Here is a 23,474-nt window from a genome sequence, read left to right on the forward strand (position 1 = left end):
TCAAAAATGAAATTAGAAAGTATTTTGAGACGAATGAAAATGAAGGCATAATATACCAAAATGTTCAAGTAGTATAAGTAGTGATTGGAGGTAAATTTATAGTTGTAAATTACTAAAAAAAAAAAAAAGAAAGAAAATCAATATTGGTCTAATTTTTTACCTTAAAGCCCTGAAAAAATAAACCTAGAACAAGCAGAAGGAAGGAAATAATGAAAATTAGTGTGGAAATTAATACAATTAAAAAAAAAGAGAGAACATCAATAAAACTAAATCTGTTTTTTTTGCTCAAGATTAAAACATTGGCAAGGCTTTAGCTGGATTGACTAAGAAAAGACTCAAATTCCTAGAACTGGAACTGAAAGTGGGAATGTTACTAATGACCATGCAGAGAAAAATGCTTATAAGATATACTATAAACCATTGTACACTAATAAATTTGATAACTTAGATTAACTGGCCCAATTTCCAAAAACCCACGAACTACTGAAACTGACTCAGAAAGAAATAGACAACTTGAGTATATTTATACCACATAAAGAGATAGATGTAGTAATCAAGAAATTTGTCATGAAGAAAACTCCAGGCCCAGATGGCTTCACAGGTGAATTTTACCAAGCACTTAAAGAAAAATTAATTCCAATTTTTCATAAGCTCTTCCAAAAATTAGAAGAGGTGAGGACACTTCCCATCTCTTTCTTGAGGCCAGTATAACCCTGATACCAAAACAAGACAAATACATTGCAAGAGAACTACAGACCAATATCTCTCATGAATATGGATGCCAAAATCCTCAACAAAATACTAGTAAACCAAATCAGCAACGTATAAAAAGAATTATACACCATGACCAAGTGGGATTTATCTGAGGAATGCAAACTTGGTTTAACATCTGAAAATCAATTAATATAATAATATACCATATCAACAGAATAAAAAACAAAAAACATGTTCATCTTAGTAGACACAGCATGTGAAAAAAAAAATGCAGAGAAAGCATTTGACAAAATCCTGCACTCTTCCATGATAAAAATAGTCAGCAATCGGAGGGGAGACGAACCATGAGAGACTATGGACTCTGAGAAACAAACTGAGGGTTCTAGAGGGGAGGGGGGGTGGGGGGATGGGTTAGCCTGGTGATGGGTATTAAAGAGGGCACATATTGACTGGAGCACTGGGTGTTACACGCAAACAATGAATCATGGAACACTACATCAAAAACTAATGATGTAATGTATGGTGATTAACATAGCATAATAAAGTAAAATTTAAAAAAATAGTCACCAAACGAGGAAGAGAAGGGAGATTCCTTAACCTGATAAAAGGTAAGTAAAAAAGCCCACGACTAACACCATATGTAACAGTGAAAGAGTAGCTGCTCTCCTCCTAAGATCAATAAAGAGAGAGAGATGTTCACTCACATCACTTCTATTCAGCATTGTACTATAGGTTCTAGTCAGGGTAACTAGGTAAAGAAAAGAAAATAGAAAGCAGGCAGTTTGAAAGTAAGAAACAAACTATAGCTATTTACAGATGACATGATTTTGTTTATAATAATCCTAAAGAATCCACTTAAAGTCTATTAGTTTTTTTAATGAATTCAGCAAATTTGCAGGATACAAGATGAATATATCTAAAATCAATTGTATTTCTATTCACACTTGCAATTAATAACCTGAAAATGAAATTAAGAAAATATTTTAATTTATAATAGCATCAAAAAGAATATATAAAGATACATTTAACAAAAGAAGTGCAGATATTATACTCTGAAAACTGCAATGCATTGTGGAAAGACAAAAACGTTTAAATGAATGGAAAAACTTCCCATATTCATGGATTCGAAGACTTATTATTGTTAAAATGACAATACACTCCAAATTGATCTACAGATTTAAGGCAATTCCTATAGAATCCCAGTTGGCTTCATTTGAGAAATTGGCAAGCTGATCCTAAAATGCATATGGAGTTGCAAAGAATTCAGAATAGGTAAAACAACTTTCGTAAAAGAACACAAATATGGGAGACTCACACTTTCCAATTTCAAAAGTAACTATAAAGCAATATAGTAAATAAGACACTGTGATACTGCCTTAAGAATAGACAGATCAATGGAATGGACTTGAGAGTCCAGAAATAAATCCATGTATTTATGGTCAACTGATTTTTGACAAGGAGACCAAGAGCATATAATGGGGCAAATAATTGTGTTTTCAACAAATGGAATGGGAAACTGGATATTTACCTGCCAAAGAATGAAATTGCACCCTTATCACACCATATACAAAAAGTAACTAAAAAATTTTCAAAGACCTAAATCCTAGAGCCAAATCTATGACAATCTTAGAAGAAATGTAAGGTAACTGTATGACTTTAGATTTGGCAATGGATTCCTGTTTATGACAACAAAATATGAATAGCAAAAGAAAAAAATAAATTGAACTTTATCAAAATTAAAATCTTCTATGCTTCAATTGACTCCAAGGCCTGAACTGTTTGATTCTTGTGTGTAGTGTTCCTGTCTTCAAGAATCTGTCGGTCTGCATATTTGGATGCACAGTTCGACCTAACATAAAGCACAATGAAGTAAGAGCTCTCATAGAAAATCACAGAAGCTCATAAACAGAAGATGAATAAACACAGAATATGGAGGAAAGATCTGCTTGGGAGAATGTGGTAATGGTCATGAAACCACTCTGGAGGACAAGTAATATTTTAAAAGCATAATTTTCTTTGGCTCTTCTTATTTTCTGCTTTTCTAGTTTTTAATGATGGTAGAGAAAGTTAATTATCATAAATAGTTTAATAGAAGACTTGTAGCTAGTTTTGTCATAGAATGATTTTACTCTCTTTACTGAATCTTAAAACATATTAAATATCTTAAAAAGCAGCAATAATTGCTGCATTGTACTGGCACAAAGATCAAGAGACAGATCAATGAATTCAGGGTCCAGAAATATGTTCAAGCACATAGAATAGAGCATCTCTTATCAATGGAGGACAGATAAATTTTTAATAAAAAGTTGTTAGGATGAGATCATTTGGGGAGAAAAAAAAAAAAAACCTTAAAGCTGGATCTCTGTTACTTACAAAATAAATTCTTAGTGGATAAAATTTCTAAATATAAAACATTCAACCCAAACAGTCCTTGAAAAAACATAGGCTAATGTCAGGGAAAAAACAGAAAACTTATTTTAGCCTTTACTTTAAAATAAATTACACATTTTATTGGTTATTTCTTTTGTAATGCAGAAGATTTTTTAGCTTGACATAGTTCCACTTGTTGATTTTTGCTTTTGTTTCTTGGTGTTATATCTAAAACAATCATTGCCAAGATCAATGTCAAGGAAGTTCATCCCTATGTTTTCTTATAGGAGTTTTGTGGGATCAGGTTTTATGTTTAAGTCTTTAATCCATTTTGAGTTAATTTTTGTGAGGTGCAAGATAAGGGTCCAATTTCATTTTTCTGCATGTGGTTATCCAGTTTTCCCAGCACCATTTGTTGAAGACACTAGCCTTTCCCCATTGAGTGTTCTTTTTTTTTTTTTTTTTTCCCATTGAGTGTTCTTGTCTCCCCTGTCAGTCATCAGTTGACTTTATATGTGGGGCTTTATTTCTAGGCTATTTTTCTTTCATTGGTCTATGTCTATTCCAGTACCATACTGTTTTTTTTTTTTAAAGATTTTATTTATTTATTTATTTGACAGAGAGAGACACAGCGAGAGAGGGAACACAAGCAGGGGGAGCGGGAGAGGGAGAAGCAGGCTCCCCGCAGAGCAGGGAGCCCGATGCGGGACTCGATCCCAGGACCCTGGGATCATGACCCGAGCCGAAGGCAGTCGCCCAACCAACTGAGCCACCCAGGCGCCCCAGTACCATACGGTTTTAATTGTATAGCTTGGTAGTATAGTTTTAAGTCAGGAAATGCGATTCATCTGGCTTTGTTCATTTTTTTCAGGACCACTTTGGCTATTTGGAGTCTTTTGTGGTCCACACAAATTTTAAGATTGCATTTTCTTTTTTCTTTTTTTTTTTTTTAAGATTTTATTTATTCATTTGAGACACAGAGATAGAGAGAGCATGAGCAGGGAGAGAGGCAGAGGGAGAGGGAGAAGCAGGCTCCCTGCTGAGCCAGGAGCCCGATGTGGGACTCGATCCCAGGACCCTGGGATCATTACCTGAACCGAAGGCAGACGCTTAACGACTGAGCCACCCAGGTGCCCAAGATTGCATTTTCTATTTCTGTGAAAAATGCCACTGGAATTTTGATAGGAATTGCTTTGAATCTATAGATGGCTTTGTGTAGTATGGACATTTTAACAAAATTAATCATTCCTATAGGATGAAAGAAAATATTTGCAAATCATAAATATTGGATAAGGAGTTAATATTCAAAATATATAAAAAATTCATACAACTCAAGAACCAACACCCCCCCGCCCCTGCCGAATAATCCAATTAAAAATGGCAGAGAAACTGAATGGACATTTTTCTGAAGAAGATATCCAAATGGCCAACAGGTACATGAAAAGATGTTCAACATCACTAATCATCAGGGAAATGCAAACTGAAACCACAACTAGATACTACCTCACACCTGTCAGAATGGCTATTATCAAGGAGACAAGAGATAAGGGTTGGTGAGGATGTGGAAAAAAGGGAAGCCTTATGCTCTAGAGGTTGGTGGGAATATAAATTGGTTCAGCTACTATGAAAAACTCTGGATGCTCCTCAAAAAATTAAAAATAGAACAATATAATCCAGAGATCTCACTTCTCAGCATATACCCAGAAGAAATGAAAACAGGATATCAAAAAGATGTCTGCAGAAGAGGTATCTACACTGCCATGTTTACTGCAGCATTATTCACAAAAGGTATGATATGGAAACAATGCAAGTGTCTGTCAATGGATGAATGGATAAAGAAAATTAAAAAAAAGAAAAGAAAATATGTGAAAGACAAATACCATATGATATCACTTACATGTGGAATAAAAAAAAAAGCCAAATTCATAGAAACTTATAGTAGAATGGTGGTTACCAGCGAGTAGGGAGGTAGGGGTGGGGTGGGGTAATTGGGGAGATGTCCCAGGGTACAAACTTGCAATCAGAAGAATAAATTCTTGAGATTTAATGCATAGCATAGTGATTAGAGTCAACAATATTGTATTATATACTTCAAAATTGCAAAGAGACTGAATTGTAAATGTTTTTACCACAAAGAAGAAATGGTAACTGTGTGACTTGATAGAAGTGTTAGCTAATGCTAGATGGGTAGTCATACTGCAATATATAAATGTATCAAATCAACATGTTGTGCTACTTAAATTCACACAATGTTACATGTCAGTTATATCTCAATACAAAAACTAATAAAAATAAAACAAAATAAATTGCATATGATAAAAGATCTAATTATATACAAAAATTTCAACCTAATTTTAAGAAGAAAATATATGTAAATTTTGTCTTTATACTCTTCAAGAAAGTACCTCAGAAGCATGTTAAAATGCCCTAAAGCTCTATCTCTTACTTGATCTTTTGCAATATCCTCATAAATGCTCTTTCTGTTTTAGCCTTTGTTTTCATCCTCTATAATCTATTCTCTGTAGTGCAGGTAAAACTATCCTTTAAAATTAAGTCAGATACAGTGTTCAAAATCTCCCAGTTGCTTTTCACATCATTGCCCACGAGGTTCTACCTGGTTTGATACCTGCCTCCTCTCTGACCTCATTTGTTTCTCTCTTCCTTTGCTCATCCACAAGGCCTTTGGCCTCTGCCATTCTGCCATTCTTCACACACGCTCAGCAGGATCCTGCCTCACTTGCTGTTTCTCTGATTGGAGACCCCTCCCTCACTTCCTTCTGGTGTCTGATTAAACGCCACTCTCTCAGAGAGGCCTTCCTCAACTCCTTTATGTAAATGAGCAGGCCCATATCCCCCAGCACTTTGATTCTATCTCCTGCCTATCCTTTGTACAACATAGGAATCATCTCATATTTCGACAATTTTTGTCTATCTCCTTTTGCTAGATTGTATGCATTTCTAATCCTTTTATATCTCTGGCTCCTAGAAGGGAGTCTGACACAGTGTAGGTACTTAATGATAAATAGATAAAGGGAAGAATTTTTGACTATATAAAACTTGAAAAAATTAACAAAAAGCAAAATAAGCAAAGTTGAAATGAAAGACTAACATTAAACTGGGTAAATTTATTTTCAACCTCGATCATAGAAAAGGGTAATTTAATACACAAAGAGCTCTTACATATCCCTTAGGAAAAGACCAATAATACATATATAAATAGAAGAAAAAGTAATGATAAAAAATGTAAAAATAATATAAGGTTTGCAAACCCACTAGTACTCAGTGAAATGGAAGTAGAAATACCATTTCTCACCAGTAAGATTAGGGAACATTAAAAAAATGTGACAATCTGCAGGGTTGGCAAGCGTTGGGGAGGATAGAAACACTCAGGCAGTCTTGGTGTCAGGGCATGGTAAATGAGATTGGAAGGCAATTTGGAAATATTTGTTAACATTTTAAATGTGCATCTGTTGCACTTTTAGAACTCTTTATAACTGAAAAACTCAAAAGAGTACACAGCATTTACATGACAAAAGTCCATTCAGTTTCTTGAAATAGTAGAGACATGAAACCAGCCTATATGTCCTAATGATAATTCCATTCCCTGGCATAGCATACAAGCATATTTATCCAATCTCTGTTCAAATAGCCTCTACTGCTTTCTTTTTCTTTCTTTTTTTTTAAGATTTTATTTATTTATTTGACAGAGAGAGAGCACAAGCAGGGGGAGCAGCAAGCAGAGGGAGAAGCAGGCTCCCTGCTGAGCAAGGAGCCGAATGCAAATGCGTGGGCGATGGGGGGGGGTTCCGATCCCAGGACTCTGGGATCGTGACCTGAGCTGAAGCCAGACGCTTAACCGACTGAGCCACCCAGGCGCCCCCTTCTTGATCACCTTATCTAATACATGCTCCAGATTTTGTCTTGTTTCCCAATATGTGAGGAGCACTCCAGTATTTATTAAAAGAAATCTATCAATACTGTCACGAAAAGATAGTCATAACACGTTGTCAAGATTAAAAAACAAATCACAGGAACCTGCAAGAACATAAACCAATCTATGAACAATGATTTCTTTAGAGGAGTAGAATGGAGACTTTGCCCTTTTGCTTTATCTCACACTCCACTGCTTGATTTAATTTTTACCGTGGAGCATGTGTTTCCATGACACTTTAAAACATCCAAGAACAACAAAATGCTGACATCATCTTTAAAATAGTTGGCTACTTGTACTGACTGCTATCCTTTAGCAGTTTCCTGTTGGGGTTGGTGTTTGGAATTATAACTTTATTGCATTACATTTTCTCTCTACAGAATGGGTGCGTGAGGGAGAACACGCATGGAGGCATAAGATAGGACATACGAACGTGCACAAAGGTATATGCCTGGGAGATTTGCTTCTCACTCTAGCTCCCCTTGGGAGGTGTGGGGCACGTGGGGACCAAACACAGAGGAATTGCAATATACGCAAGGGGAGGGAACACCCTCACTTTTCATTTTTTACTCTTACAACAAGCACCCCTCCCCATCACCACAAAAGCAGTATTTTTAATAGAGAAAATGGCGGCTGGCAGCATGTGTCCAGTATTCCAGTAAGGCTCTGTTAGTTGAGGGAACTGGCATTACAACCCCTGTTTTCTCCATATTGTTATTCTGTACTAATCTTGGTGAAACTTATTTTGTATTGGGACACACTGTATTTTCAGACAATTTTTAAATATAAAGGATTTCCTGTGAAATTTTCATCATCCTTCATAGATACTCATGGCATAGTCTCTTAACTTCTTACTAGGACTAAACAGGACTTTTGGAATGTCCTTCTGGTGTAAAGCTGGATTTGAAATCTATAACAAGACATGGAGTTAGAAAAGGTAGATAAGAACTCTACCTCATGTCTTTCGAGTACTATGACTGTTACTAATACTAACAATAGCCATTATTATTACTAGCATTTATTGAGTGCTCAGATTATGCCAAAAACTATTCCAGATGGTTTATACATGTATAGACTCAATATATGTAAATTATTTAGAAGTGTGGTTGGTGCATATTAAATGCCCACAAGTATTAACTACTATTATTATATATAAAAAGGTGGGAACTATTATAATTGTATATTGGAGAAAATCTGAGGCATTAAGTTTCAGGAAATTGCCCAAGGCCATGCAGCTGACAAATGACATTATCAGGATTTGAACCAAGGCAGTCTGACTCCAGAGTCCATTCTCTTAACATTAATTCCATACTTCTTTTCAGTAAAAGAAATCTAACATGTTACACTGTGTCATGTAAAAGATTCATATGATTTGATCCTTAAATTAGGTGGGGGCAAGAACACTGAGAAAAATTGGTTCCTTTGTTGTATCTTGCCAGAAAATTCCAGAGAAGTCAGAACTAGCCACTCTAAACATTGAAAGAAATAATTTGAACCCAAACTTAAAAAGCATTCTTCTGTGTGGTGTAAGAAAGTAGACTTTAAGTATAACAGAGCTATGTTGCACAATAGTATGTGATTGAAAAGGAAAGGACTGGAGTTTTTTAGGCTGGTGGATTGTAATTACCTAATTGGAATATTAATTCCTTTTGTCTTCCTTTGAAGGATGTTTCATCTTTTGTTTTACTCCTTGGTGGTACATCCAATTACTGAAAGCAGGATGTGCCGGTAAAAAAAAAAAAAAAAAAAAAAAAATCCACTTCCCAGTATTGAGGAGTAAACTCACATCTACTACTAATTGTTGTCATTGAAACTAAGTACAACACAGAGCCAAAACAACAAATGGTAATGTTAATAATTAAAAGAAGAAGAGGGAAAAGAAGAACAATCTCCCTATATTGTGTAATAGGAAAAACAGGGAAAATACGTTTCAGGGCTTAGGCTCGCTTCCCCAGAATTGAGACTACTAAAAGGGGAGAAACTTTGGAATGAGTTAGTTGGATTTGTCGGTTTCATTTCATCTTACTTTGTGAAATGTAGAGGTGGTACAAGGCTCATATATTTACTGGACACTGCTCTGCTGAAAATGCTGAGGTCTACATACCCACCGTCCATCTGAACTGCAGCAGCATTACTCACAGTGGACAACTTCTCCCTTTGGCATGTTTCTCTAATGATAACAGAATTCTTGGTATAAAACTTAATGCACCTATTGCAGTCAAATGTCAAGGGAAAAGAAAAGAGGCCATTTTAGCATTTTGGAATAAAGTGTTGAAAAATCCTTCAGAAAAAAAAAAACTATTATCTAGCTATGTACCTATCTATGTATCTATGTATCTATGTATCTATTATCTATCTATCTATCTATCATCTATCTATCTATCTATCATCTATCTATCTATCTATCATCTATTATCTATTTATCTATCTGGTAGAATCAAAGACTAGATCAGACCAGACCGTACCATACTTTCAATGAAGTCTACGTTTTTATATTCTAGTGAATAGTAGAAAATATGCTCCAATTTTAAATCTATATACAAAGAGGTTCCAGAAGCTCCCTCATGAACTCCAATGGCAAGATGTACAGGAAAGATATTTACTTAATGTATTTATTGATGTTCTACAGTTCTACAACTGTAGAGAGATTATTTTACTTTATTGTTTGTATTGAGATGCTGCCATTTTGAAGGAACTAGAGCTGTCTCAGGTATTTTATTTAAGTGCTCAACCTCTTCCCTCCCCAGGTAAACAAAAAAAGACTTTTATTAGAGAATTCTCTTTCAAATTTGTCAGATTTTAGATTCCATTCTGTGATTCATTAGTCAAACCTTTTCTAAGCATTAGAGGTTTTGTTTTCTTGTATGTTTCCGGATTGTATATTTAACGATTTCAACTCTATCTCTTCTTTTTTTTTTTTTTAAAGATTTTATTTATTTATTTGTGAGAGAGAGAATGAGAGAGAGCACATGAGAGGGGGGAGGGTCAGAGGGAGAAGCAGACTCCCCGCCGAGCAGGGAGCCCGATGCGGGACTCGATCCAGGGACTCCGGGATCATGACCTGAGCCAAAGGCAGTCGCTTAACCAACTGAGCCACCCAGGCGCCCTTATCTCTTCTTTTTAATGAGTGCACATGAATATCTTAGATGTGAGATTTTCCATATGTAGGGATTGTGTCTGTTATTTATTCTCTACAGAAGCCAGTACAGTTCTTAATACATGTTTTCTGATGATGATGATGATGCTGACGAAGGGAGGAAGATGACACCAGGTTAAATGTGGCCAAATATTTCCAGAATGAAAGATGCTGGCTTCAGCTTCTGCTCCCCTTATATTAGGTGGGAGAAGCAACAGTTGAAATCATGGTATGCAAGTCAAGTAGCTGTAATTGCCAAAGGTCAGGGCTGGTCTTGGTAACAAAGACCCTACCTTTAATTTCATTTTAATTAATACTTGTTAGATTTATCCTTTATAGGTATCCCAAGATCCTATTTCTGAAATCCAGTGCTTTTGATAACCCTCTAAACTTTGTGACCTCTTAAAATTCAAGAACTATGCTTTCTTTACATCACCCAAAGGACAAAAACGTGAGATTAATACAGTAGCATATCTCTCTTCTGAATGTTGTCAGTCCATTCTTCTGGACTCCTGTTGGGTTATGACTGTTCAATTAATTATGCATCTAACTGCCCAGGCCATCAGCCCTTATTGTTTCCACCTTCCCAGTGGCCACAATACCAGTCAGGATAGGCTAGATTTATGCTATAACGACTAACAACCCTAAAGTCTCAGTGGATGTGCCAGTTTTCCACTGCTGCTTACAATTTACTACCACTCAGTAGCTCAAAACAACATATATTTATTATCTCACAGTTTTAATAAGTCAAAAGTATGGGCATGGTTTACTGGAATCTTTTGCTTAGGATCTCACAAGGCTGCAAACAAGAGGTTGACCTGGTTGCATTCCTTTCTAGAGGTTGGAGTCCTCTTCCAAGTTCATGTGGTTGTTAGCAGAAATCAGTTTCTAAGATTGTGACACTGTGGGCTCAGGCTGTTTTGTTAGGTGTTGGTAAGGGGCTGTGTTAAGGACCTTTCTTGCCACATTGTCCTTTCTTTGGGCTGTCCATACCAATGCAACTTTCATCTTCAAGGCCAGAAAGAGTCCCTCCCCTGCAGTCTGTTGAGGTAGAGTCATTAACAATGTAACATAGTTATGGGGCTAATGTCCCCTCATCTTTGACAGATAGCATCACCTATTCAAGGTGTTGACTGTCTCCTCCCCTTTGCCATATTCTATTGGTAAGAAGCAAAACACAAATTCTGCCTGCACTCAAGAGATTATGCACGGTTGTGACTCATAAGGAGTCCCTTTAGGCTGTGCCTGCCACAGTGGTTTAACAGATGGAGGGGTTATTTCTTATGCATGCAAAATTTGTTGTAGTTCTGAGTAAATACACAGCGGTTTTCCTCCAAGTAGAGATGCAGCCATCCAGGCTGCCTCAATCTTGTGACAATTTCATCCCAAGTCAAGATCATGATCACCACGCAAGGGAGCAGAGTGGTGGAGAGTCTCACACCAACAGTTAAAATGATCACCTATCATTACCCAATGGCCAAAACTAGCCACAAGTCCCCGCCTTACCACAAAAAGATAGGACGTGCAATCTTCCCAAATGCCTGAGCAGAGAGAAAACTGGGTATGAGTGAGCAATCCTGGTTTCCACCACAATTATCCTAAGAAATCTTCCTTAAAATTTTTGATGGTATGCATATGAATTTATTTTATTATCAATATGCTTTATATGGACTGACGTGTGTGTCTTCAAAGTTCATTGTCAAGTTCTAACCCCCACCGTGACTATACAAGATAGGTTTTTAATTATGTAATTGAGATTAAATAAGGTCTTAAGGGTAGAGCCCTAATCCAATGACTGGTGTCCTTATAAAAAGAGGAAGAGACACCAGGGATGCACAGGCATAGAGAAAAGATCATGTGAGGACCCAGCAAAAAGTTGTCATCTGCAAGTTAAAGGAGAGAGATCTCAAGAGAAACAAAGTCTGCTGACACCTTGATCTTGGCTTCTAGGCTCCAGAACTGTCAGGAATACATTTCTATTTTTTGAGCCACGTAGTCTAATATTTTGTTAAGGCAGCTTCAGCAAACTAATACCACACAAAAGAAAAAGAAATGTAATTAGCACAATATTTAAAGTTTTACCATTCACTTTTTTGCTTATTGATTTGGATGGTCATCTTATGAATCATGTTTGTTTGTTTTTAAATTTCCATTCTATAGATCAGTAGACAGAAATTCTGAGGAGGAAATATAACTTACGCAAAGTTACCCAGTTAACAAGTGTATCAAACTCAGTACATTGTTTACTTTGTGTACTGGGGCAATTGAGATTTTCAGTAATAAGTCATCTCAGGCAAAACTGGTTATTTAGGTAGCCTATAAAAACATTGGCTTTTGGGCATAAAGAGATATGTGAACTAAGCTCTCTACCTTAGGTTTATTAAGAGTTGACCCATGGAAACTTCAATTTAATTGAAAATTCCCATACAGCATTAATTTTAGCAACCATAGCTCCAAGTTTAATAATGCATTCAAATTTCCTAGTCTTAGAAAACAATATTTGAGGCAACTAATGGTAGCAACAACATTTTCTGGTGCTATTATTAGGGTACATATGTTAATAGCCAGGTGTCTATGAATGGAATATTCAGGGATCTCAGTTTGGGTAGCTTTTGCTAGTAGGATTGTAAATATGACTGGGGGAGTGAAGAGATTATTGTTTAAGTAATAGGGAAATTCCTCCCACCCTCGTTAGATGTTTGGTCTTGTTAAGTGCACTCTTCCACAATGTGGGCAATCACTAGTTTCCATGGTACATTTAACATAATTAATATATGCATTTGTATTTGCAAGGATCTTTCTTTCTTCCTCCTTGTTCATGACATGAACCTTACCTTTATACCCGTCTTCTTTACTGGTTACCCGCATCTGTCCTTAAAATATACATTTGTTCATTGAATATTAGAGCATCAAATTTGCTAAAACTCATTAATGGGTCATAAATAATGTTTTTTCTCTATCTCTTTTTCCTATTGTCCGAGATAGTTTAAACTATTTGCTTAATTTCTTTGTGTTAATACACATATTTAGTGTTACTTGGCTACAGTTTTCGTGAGAATTTTCTAATAACCCTACAGCTTAACTCTCTATTTTTATTTTAAAGATTTTATTTATTTATTTGAGAGAGAGAAAGAACGAGCAGGGGAGGGGCAGAGAGAGAAGCAGACTCCCCACTGAGCTGGGAGCCTGATGCATCCATCCCAGGCCCCTGAGATCATGACCTGGGCCAAAAGCAGATGCTTAACCAACTGAGCCACCCAAGCACCCCTAGCTTAACCCTTTAAACCATCGTTGCATCCCAATCTTATTTTCTTTGAGACTTGAATCTTTTTTGTTAATTATGACAAAAGTTCATTTTCTATTCCCCCCCACCATCACCACAACTAGCCGTTCCAAGTCACTTTGGTGTCTGTCTGAAGTTGTAGTTGGCTATATCCCATCCCCAAATGTCAACTGCGGCCACAGTCCAGTATCATGTTGGAACGCCCAGCAACTTTCTCGCTTCGATGTGGGCTGAGGACAGTCTCAAAATTCAAATGCACCTCAGGCTGTCCCCAGAGAGCTTCAGAAAGTGGTGAGCTGCTATTTCCAGCTAAGTCAACGGGGGTGTGTGTGATAGAGGGTTTGCTTTAGGTTAACAGACTGCTGCAGTGTTAATAAAAACATATGCAAAACTGCACACGCAGTCTTTGTTTTTTCTTAAATAAGAGCCCATTAAAAATAACTATATGATAATTAATGAGGAAGGAAAGTAGTACAGTGTAGATGGTTTGTCAATACTGTAGTTAGGTCATTCATCTGTGGAGCAGTGATATTCACCTACTTTCTCCTTTGTTTCAGAGATGTAGAGTTAATATTTCACTTCTTGTTTTAGACACTCTCTCAAGCATTATTTTAAACAGGCAAACAGGGACCACTTCCAAGATAAAGAAAGTCACCATTCTTTGATGATGAATTCATAATGAAGGGAATCCTCATTCCAAATGGACTTCTGTAAGGCACCATTCCCCTGAAACTAATGTTCCTAAGTATGTGCGGAAGACCAGTTAATGAATGTTAAATTAAGTTGTAACATACTTAGAGACATGGGCAATGTTTATGTGACACTAGTTTACTTTAAAACACTCCCCATTGACCTTTACAAAAATAATACAATAGCAACTTGAGATGAATATTTACAGTAGGTGGAAATAGTTTGGAAGTGCTAATTCCCAAACCGCTGTTTGTGAATGTCCTGCTTCCTTGATCTATATTTTCTTAGGCTTCTTCAGGCAGAAGCAGGCCAGACTGCCAAGTTCAACAAGACAGTTTCTTACTTGAGAACGGGCAGTCCCCGCAGTACTGAAAAGGTAGATAGACATCAAGTAGACCAGGTTGCTGAAATAAAATCACTGAATTTGTCACGATGGTGCCTACATAGAAACTACTAGCTACGTTTGAAAAAGGCCTGGAAATACGCAAACTCTTAGACAATATATCGCTTACGTGAAAAGCCTGTAAATAGTAATAGTTGGCCCTTTGATACAAAAATGCTTTCTAAAAAATTCGTCCCATTTGGTGATGAATGTCTCAGCAGCATCTTGTATCTCTCTATTCAGGCCTTATGTATTTGTAAGTTGTGAAGGAAATATTTTAAATCAAAGCCGTAAAATAAGCATAGTTAGAGAGCTAACATGAGGATTTTTACTTCATTTACATTCATTACATATTATGAGTTTAATTACCTTCCTCAAATAAGACCAGTATGAAGGAAAGATGCTGAAGAAGGCGTACTTCTATGATGATTTTATTGATTGTGACTGATGGATGGCATCAACATTTCCTAGTGAAGAATCATGGTTTTGTTACATCAGGAAAATTAAATTGGGAGAGTTATTTTCTTTCCCAGTGATAGTGGCAGTTAGAATATTTCACCTGTAATGAGATGTGTGCGTTATGTGCCATCGTGAACCACGGCTCAGCCATTAAATATATGTAAATGAAGAGAAACACAAGAGAGCCCGGGCATAATAACGTGCAGAACAGAGAAATGGATCCTGGAAAGTGATTAATTTATTTGATGATGCCTCAAGTGAGGAATTTTAGGTCACAAATGAAGTGACAGAATGACAAATTACCATTTTAAAGAATTTACTGGGCATCATTACTGAACAATTGTCAGGTAGTTTATGGTGGCTGAGAAGATGGTATAAATATAGATCTTTTCCTTATCTGAGATGAATTATTAATCACCTTTTTAAAAATCTTTGTGAGTGATGGTTGGCTGTCTGATTGGAAATAATGTGTTCTACAATTTTAACTAAATCCTAATATGATATGTAACAGGAATCTTTACAATTAAAGTCTCAGTGGAGAGTGGTAGGAGGTTTACAGTCAATTGCAGTTTTAATGTGATAGAAGAGGATGAATCCACTCGCATATTTCAATAGATTTCCTTAGGTATATCATCCCTGCTGTGATGTTATTCAAATGTTTACAGTTTATTTTCATTTGAAAAATGACATTCAGATACTTAAATTGTTTTCCTTGGTTTATTAGTTAATGAAAATGAAATTCTAGTAATTACTATAGTTTTGCAGCCTGCCACATTATTTAAAGCGAAGTGACTCCCTTTGTCAGTGGCATTATAAATGTCATCTTCTTGTGTTTTGTTCAATTTTTGTTTGCTTTATCTATGTTATGTCCCTTCTCTGTCTATATGTCACTGTGTCTAATACCAGTACCAACTGGAGTGTGGAAGACAAAGTTAACGATTTGAAATAAAGACATTTTCCCAAGTTCGTTTTTTTTTTTTTTTGTACATTTTGATAATTAAAGCACACACTAACCTACTTTGTACCCAGCACTAACCATTCCAGAAATAAAAACAAAACTCTGTCTTATGAGGTACACTGAAAAATCTAAACACATTTTAAAAGATCTGTTTGTGTCAGGTTGCTTAAGACAGAGTTCATAAATTTATTCATGTCTGATCAGCTTCTTAGATCAAATGTATTTACTATTGCAAAGTGTTGTTTTTTTGATAAGGATTAAAGACAGGGGTTGGTTTTTAAACAGTGTATGCTAGTTATCTAACAGAGTAGAAATGTCTAGAGAACTATCTTTGACAAGCTTGTTCCTAAAGCAAGCAAATAGCAGTTGCTGTTTTGCTTTTTAGACAGGAAGGCCCTAAAAAACTCATCTTTCACCTGGAAGAAAACTTGAGATTTTGCTCCTTTTGCGCTATTATGTGCATCTCCTTGTTTTAATCTTGATTCATTCTGAGAGTACATGAAAAATTTAAATAAGTATTCCCTGTGTTACCCATGACATCTTACATTGCTGAACTGGCAAAAAATTTAAATTTTGAACGTACATGCTATTTTTTAAACTCATTTTGCTTTTACTTTCCCACCACCCCCACCCCCCAACATGGGTGGTAGAATTTTACTGAATCTTTCTGTCACTAGAAAAAGAAAACTAAAAGAATTGTTTATAATTTCAGGTCCAGTCTCTACATGGCATGCTGAGTTTAGGGAAATCTGCGAGCTGCTTTCCTTTTCCACACAAAAAACACTTAGGTTTCCCTGATGTGCATAATGGCACGTTTCAGGTCAGTCCACTCCAGCATTTTTCCATTAGAGATGACCCTCACCTTTCATTTTTCTTTTATTCTTGCTTGCCACAGAAAATATAAACATGCAAACAAATGAATGAGGGCATGCCCCTCTAAGGAAAATTCAAATCCTGGATGAGGTGCTAGAGAGAGACTGGGCTTGTTTAACCTAGCACCGTTCGGAGTGATCAAGAGTGTATCAGAGGGGAGAAAAACTGTTGTATGTGAACTCAGCCCTTCTGCCACACTTTAAAAATCTTTCGTCTCCTGCCAGGTTACATCAGCTGTCAGAGGGAGTTGCAAAAATCCAATAAAGATGTTTGACTCCGAAGAACTGAGAGTGCGATAAAGAAGATTCCAAAGTAAAATAGTGAAGAATAGATTTTAAATGAACTTACAGGGCGCCTGGGTGGCTCAGATGGTTAAGCGTCTGCCTTCAGCTCAGGTCATGATCCCAGGGTCCTGGGATCGAGTCCCGCATCGGGCTCTCTGCTCCTTGGGAGCCTGCTTCTCCCTCTGCCTCTCTCTCTCTCTGTCTCTCATGAATAAATAAATAAAATCTTCAATGAACTTACAGACATGGGAGAGGAGATGCTTTATGCAGTCATAAGATGAGGACTTTTGTCTTTTTGCGTGATTCAAAACGAGGATAGAGGAAGAGGAACATTTGATTAATTGAAATGTCAATGATTGGTCACTGTGTGCCAAGTGTATAGAAAAAAATACAAATATGTTGACTGTGCCCATAACAAACTTACTCACTGAAGACCAGTTGGGCCCCCAAAGATGTCCAGACACTTCTTGTAATTCTGTAAGCTGAGATTTCTGAGAGTTTTATCATATCAAAATGATTTAATTATGTTCATTTCTGCTCTTTCTGTCAAGGTTGGTTTATTCCAGAAGCAGTGCTTCTCTGACTGCCTTTTCCCCTCCAAATTCTCGCAGTGGCATTCGTCCTTCCAAAGGGAAATCCAACCACATAGCTCCAGACACCTTCTCCTTACTTCCTAGTTCCCCAACACGTTGCTATAAAAATTTTCAAACACATAGAAAGTAAACATCCACGTAGCTGCTACCGAGATTCTACCATTGAGATTTTACTACACTCATTCAATCAAACATCTAACCATCCATCATCAATCTATCTGGTAATTTTTAAATGTATTTCCAAGAAAATTATGGACATTATTACATTTCCCCTAAATACTTCAGCGTGTCATTCATTAACTGAACTTAGTATTTATTTTTGTGGTTTTTTTTCTCTTGAACTAAATTTTACACACAATGGAATATATACTTGTTGAGTTTCAATAAATGCCTACACTTGTGTAACCCAAACCTCTATCAGGATGTAAGACATTATGATCACTCCAGAAAATTTCCTCATCCCCTTCCCATCAATGTCCTACCTCCTGCCCCAGCAGAAGAAACTGCTGTTCTGATTTTTTTACAACAAAAATTAGTTTTGGGGCACCTGGGTGGCTCAGTCGTTAAGTGTCTGCCTTCGGCTCAGGTCATGATCCCGGGGTCCTGGGATCAAGCCCCGCATCGGGCTCCCTGCTCCGCGGGAAGCCTGCTTCTCCCTCTCCCACTCCCCCTGCTTGTGTTCCTGCTCTCGCTATGTCTCTCTCTGTCAAATAAATAAAATAAAATCTTAAAAAAAAATAGTTTTGCCTATTTTAGAACTTCCTATAAAGTGGAATTATACACAGATGGCTGGGTGGCTCAGTCCGTTAACTGTCTGCCTTCACCTCAGGTTGTGACGGGGTCCTGGATCAAGTCCCACATCAGGCTCCCTGCTCAGTGGGGACCCTGCTTCTCCCTCTGCCTGTTTGTGCTCTCTCTCTTTGACAAATAAATAATTAAATAATCTAAAAAAAAGGAATCATACAAAATGTACTCCTTTGTGTCTGGCTGCTTTTACTATAGAAATTTTTTTGAGATTCACCCATGTTTTAGATATATCAGTAGTTTTCTTTTTATGGCTGAGTAGTGTTATATTCTCTGAATACACTGCAGTGTGTTTATCCACACTCCTATTAGTTGACAATTGGGTTATTTCTAAAGTTTTGTAGTATTATATTTTTTATTTTTTTATTGGGTCATTATGAATAAAGCCATTATTGGCATTCTTTCTTTGGACATGGATTTTTGCTTCTTTTGGGTAAATGTCGATAGGTGGAATTGCTGGCTCATAAAGTGGACAGTTGTTTTTTTTTTTTATTACAAAATCATTGTGCCAGTGTATATTCCATTCACAGCAAATAAAAATTTTGGTTGTTTTACCTCCTCGACAACATCTGATGTCGTCAATCTTTTTATTTGAAGCCACCTTGCATTTTTACTGTTTGTTTTCCCTTCATCTTTTCTGTATCTTCAGTCATTCTCTTTCTTCAAGATGAGGATAATGATTTTTTTAATTAGCCTTCAAACATGCTTTGGTATTCTCCCCCTTAAAAAACAAAGAAAATAAAAAAATTTTTTTGACCAAAAATCTCCCTTCAGCTACCAAATTATTTCTCCAGTCTCCTTAACAACTAAGCTTCTCCACTTTATCAACTAAGCTGCCTCTACTTTATCACTTGAAATTTCTTGACTTCTAGATGTTGGGGCTGCTCTTTAGCCTTTGGTCCTAGACTTACTAATGTTCTGGTTATTCATGTTATTCATTTTCTCCTTAGGAATCGTGTTTATTCCTATATTCAAATCAATCCCAATGCCAACAATTCACAAACTTATATTTCTGGCCTGAACTTTCCTTTGAGTTTCATCTGTCTACATGACATTTTCACATTTCTATGATTCTGATTGCTCAAAGTTACCATATCTGATTTTGATCTTGTGATCCTCCAATTATGCTGTTCCTCCAGGATTCTCAATCTTTGCTAGGATTATACATTTCTTCTTCCTGAGATTAAAAAAAAAAAATCTAATAATTTTCAAACCCTGTTAAACAACGACATATACTTCAGAGAAAAATTAAAATAATCTAAAAGAAATACCTTAAGTATCTGATGTCTAAGAAGAAATTAAGCAATAGTTAGAATGAATTAAAAATCTATTTACAAAGAAAAACCTATTTACCAATACTTAGTGGCTGTAACTAAAGTCATTCACAGTGGAAAATTTGCAGCCTTAAGAGATTTATATCATAAAAGAAGAAAAGTAAACATGAATGAGTTAAACAATTTAATTCAGCTAACAGAAAAGGAATAAAAGAGAAATCTCAAATAAATGAATGATGCAAGGAATGGCAACCATAAAAGAACAAAATTGAATTGATGTAAGAAATAAAACAAGTGGCAGCATCAAAAACTGATTTTAGGAGAAGGATCTTAACACTGTTTAAGTTGCATATTCTGAAAAACTTAAAGTCTCTAGACTCATTTTAGAAGTGGAACAATATTATAGAGTAGAGCTCTCATCTGATAGAACTGATGTCTTTTTAAGAAGAGGTAGAGACACCAGAGATCACTCTCTCCACTTGTACACAGAGAAGAGGTCATGTGAGCACACAACAAGATGGCAGCCACCGACAAGCCAAGAAAAGAGGCTTCAGCATCTTGCCAGCACCTTGATTTTGGGACTTGCTAGTATCAAGAACTGGACCTGAGAAACAAACAGGGTTTTAGAGGGGAGGGGGGATTGGTTAGCCCGGTGATGGGTATTAAGGAGGGCACGTACTGCATGGAGCACTGGGTGTTATACGAAAACAATGGATCGTGGATCACTACATCAAAAACTAATGATGTATTGTATGGTGACTAACATAACATAATAAAATTAAAAAAAAAAAAAAAAAGAACTGTGAGAAATAAATTGCTGTTGTGTAAACCAGCCAGCCAGTGGTATTTTGTAATGGCAGCCCAAACAACCAGTGCAAAGAGGAAAGAGTGAGGTATTTTAGCTGTTCCTGAGTGAGGGAAAATGATTTGGATATAAAACAATTTAACTGCAGAGGAGAAGGAAAACATGAGAAAACACACTATGATTTTTCCGATTTAATATCTGCATCTAAGAAATAATTGACAAGAGCCCTCCGAAATGTCTCTGAAACAGATAAGTCATAGTAAAATCATCTGAAACTCTGTACTTGATAACTGCCAACAACTACACAAGGTGGTTACAAAATCTTCAGAAGATTTTAGACGGAGTGAATGGGAGAATCAGCTAAGCATTAGTAAATGAATTCCAAGGAATCAAGAGATTTTAAGTCGAAAAAAAAAGAAAAAGAGAAGTTTTAAGTGGGAAATTAGGTTTGCTACATAAAATAATATAACAAGGAGAACTAATATAAGATGTCTAAAACCTAATCTTGAAAATCTGGTACCTTACATGGCAGAAGAGACTTTGCAGGTAAGATTAAAGTTTAAGACCTTGAGATAGGGAGACCATCCTGGATTATCTTGGGTGGGTCCAATCTAATCAATTGAGTCCTTAAAATAGAGAAACTTTCTTGACTGTAGTCAGAGAAAGGGATGTGATGACAGAAGTTCTTTAGAGACTCAGGAAGGGGACCATAAACCAAGGAATGGCTGGCTTCTAGAAGCTGGGAGAGTGATGAAAATTCATTCTTCCCTTGATTCTCCAGAAGAAAAAAAAAAAATGTCAGTCCTGCTGACATCTTGATTTTAGTGCCACCATCTCAGAATTCTGAATTACAAAACTGTAAGATAATGCATTTTTTGTTGTTAAAGACAGCAAGTTTGTGGTGATCTCTTACGGCAGTAGCAGAAAACAAATACAAATTTTGTTCTACACATTTAGACCAGAGCAAATAAAATAAAGATACATGAAAGTAATGTAAACATGCCAAAACCTGCCACAGCACACAAAGAAAATATTTGTTCAACCATACGTCTAATATAAGGATGCTGGCTACTAAAATACCTATTAGTTTATAGAATTTCCCAGTATGTGAAAGAATGTAAGTGTGTGTGCTTTGTACATATGCATATTTAGACAAATACATACATAGTGATCAAGTGGATTAAAGGAGTTAATATTAGAAAATATTATCAGTCATTTCATTGCATCTCATAATAATAACAACAAACACGTTTAGCATTGTCTATGTGACAGGCGTGGTTTTAAGTGCTTTACATATATTAAGAATTTTAATCCTCGCAACAGTCCTGTGAGGTAAGTAGTTTATTTTTATCCCGTTTTGCAGCTATGCAAACTAAGACAAAAAGAAGTCCAGAAAACTGGCCAGGGTCCCACAAGGTGGCAAGCGGTGGAGTAGGAGCTTCAACCTGAGTGTTGTAGCTTCAGAGAAGCTGCTTTTAAACTGTACCTGGAGAAGCTGAAGCACCACTGGATGTTGGTGCATCACGTTAAATACATGTAGTGAAATACAGATAAGGCGAGATAGCTTTTATTTATTTATCTATTTATTTATTTATTTATTTTAAAGATTTTATTTATTTATTTGACAACGAGAGAGCGCGCGAGAGAGACAGAGAGCAAGCACAAGCAGGGGGAACCGCAGGCAGGGGAGAAGCAGGCTCCCTGCTGAGCAAGGACCCCCCCCCGATGCGGGGCTCGATCCCAGGACACTGGGATATGACCTGAGCCCAAGGCATCCGCTTAACTGACTGAGCCACCCAGGAGCCCCTATTTATTTATTTTTTTAAAGATTTTGTTCATTTATTTTACAGAAAGAGAGAAAGCACAAGTAGGAAGAGAGGCAGGCAGAGGGGGAGGGAGAAGCAAGAAGCCTGATGCGGGGCTCGATCCCTATTATATTAGAAAATCTATTAGTATGACACAACAATTAATTGCTTAGAGGAGATAAACCACACTATCCTCTCTAGAAATGCCGAAGTGGTATTTTGAATTTATTTAGCATGCACTCTTGAATTTTTCAAAGTATCATTTTATCCCAGAAACTCCTTCTTCCAAAATCATATGCTAAACTTTCTAAGAATACTGGTTAGTCTTCTATTTGGATGACTACTAAGTTTTTCCCACTATGTTCACCTTCTAGTACTTTTGGATGAAAGAGAGTTATAATAATTTAAACAGCTTGATCTAGTGTAAGAATAGTAAAATATTGATATTATATATTAATATTTTATATATGATAAGGAGTATTTAAAATCAGTGAAAAAGAGAGGTCTTTTCTAGTAAACATTATTGGAACAGTTGACTTAGCAATTTGGAAAATGCTAGAGTTACTGTCTTATCAAACATGTTATCCAAATAAGTCTTAGGTACATTAAAGATATATTAATAAAACAAAATTTGAATCATAACATCAGTAGGAAGAAACCATAAGCATCATTAGGAAGATAAAATGTCATATACAGAAGGATAAACAACCTTTTTAAATATACAAGAAGATGTGCAAACATAAGTAAAAAACATTAGTAGCTTTGATGACATGAACATAAAAAAGAGAGTGTATGTTCATACCTAAATTAGAAGAACAATGATAATGCTGGGAGACATTGCAGAATATTTATTAATAATCTTAATATCAGAAAAGCTTCTACACCATCACCAATAGGAGTAAAATTTTTTCTTTGTGTAGGTAATTCATAAAAGATAGAATATGGAGATACAAGTGGCCTATAAATGTGCAAATAGTATTTAAAGGAATGTACCCCCAATTCACATTAGGATATGTTTTTTTCACCTCAAATTAACTACGTTTAAGAAAAAAAAGAGAAAAGCTTCTCCTACCTAGTAAAGTTTGAATAAGTGAGGAGGCAAAGTACTGCACC

The 23,474-nt window shown here is 36.3% G+C and overlaps 1 long non-coding RNA gene across 1 annotated transcript in view; it reads left to right on the forward strand.

Annotated features, from left to right (window-relative positions):
• The window catches only part of LOC145720549 (uncharacterized), a 32,122-nt gene extending 13,443 nt beyond the window's left edge, over window positions 1–18,679 (forward strand). Inside the window, exons 2-3 of the long non-coding RNA XR_014143603.1 lie at window positions 7,396–7,458; window positions 17,021–18,679. This is a non-coding gene — a long non-coding RNA (uncharacterized LOC145720549). The remainder of the gene's footprint in view (window positions 1–7,395; window positions 7,459–17,020) is intronic.
• Window positions 18,680–23,474: the final 4,795 nt, after the last annotated feature.

This window comes from Leptonychotes weddellii, chromosome 3 (genome assembly GCF_054177405.1).
Source record: "Leptonychotes weddellii isolate Sample4059 chromosome 3, ASM5417740v2, whole genome shotgun sequence".
Classification (NCBI taxonomy): domain Eukaryota; kingdom Metazoa; phylum Chordata; class Mammalia; order Carnivora; family Phocidae; genus Leptonychotes; species Leptonychotes weddellii.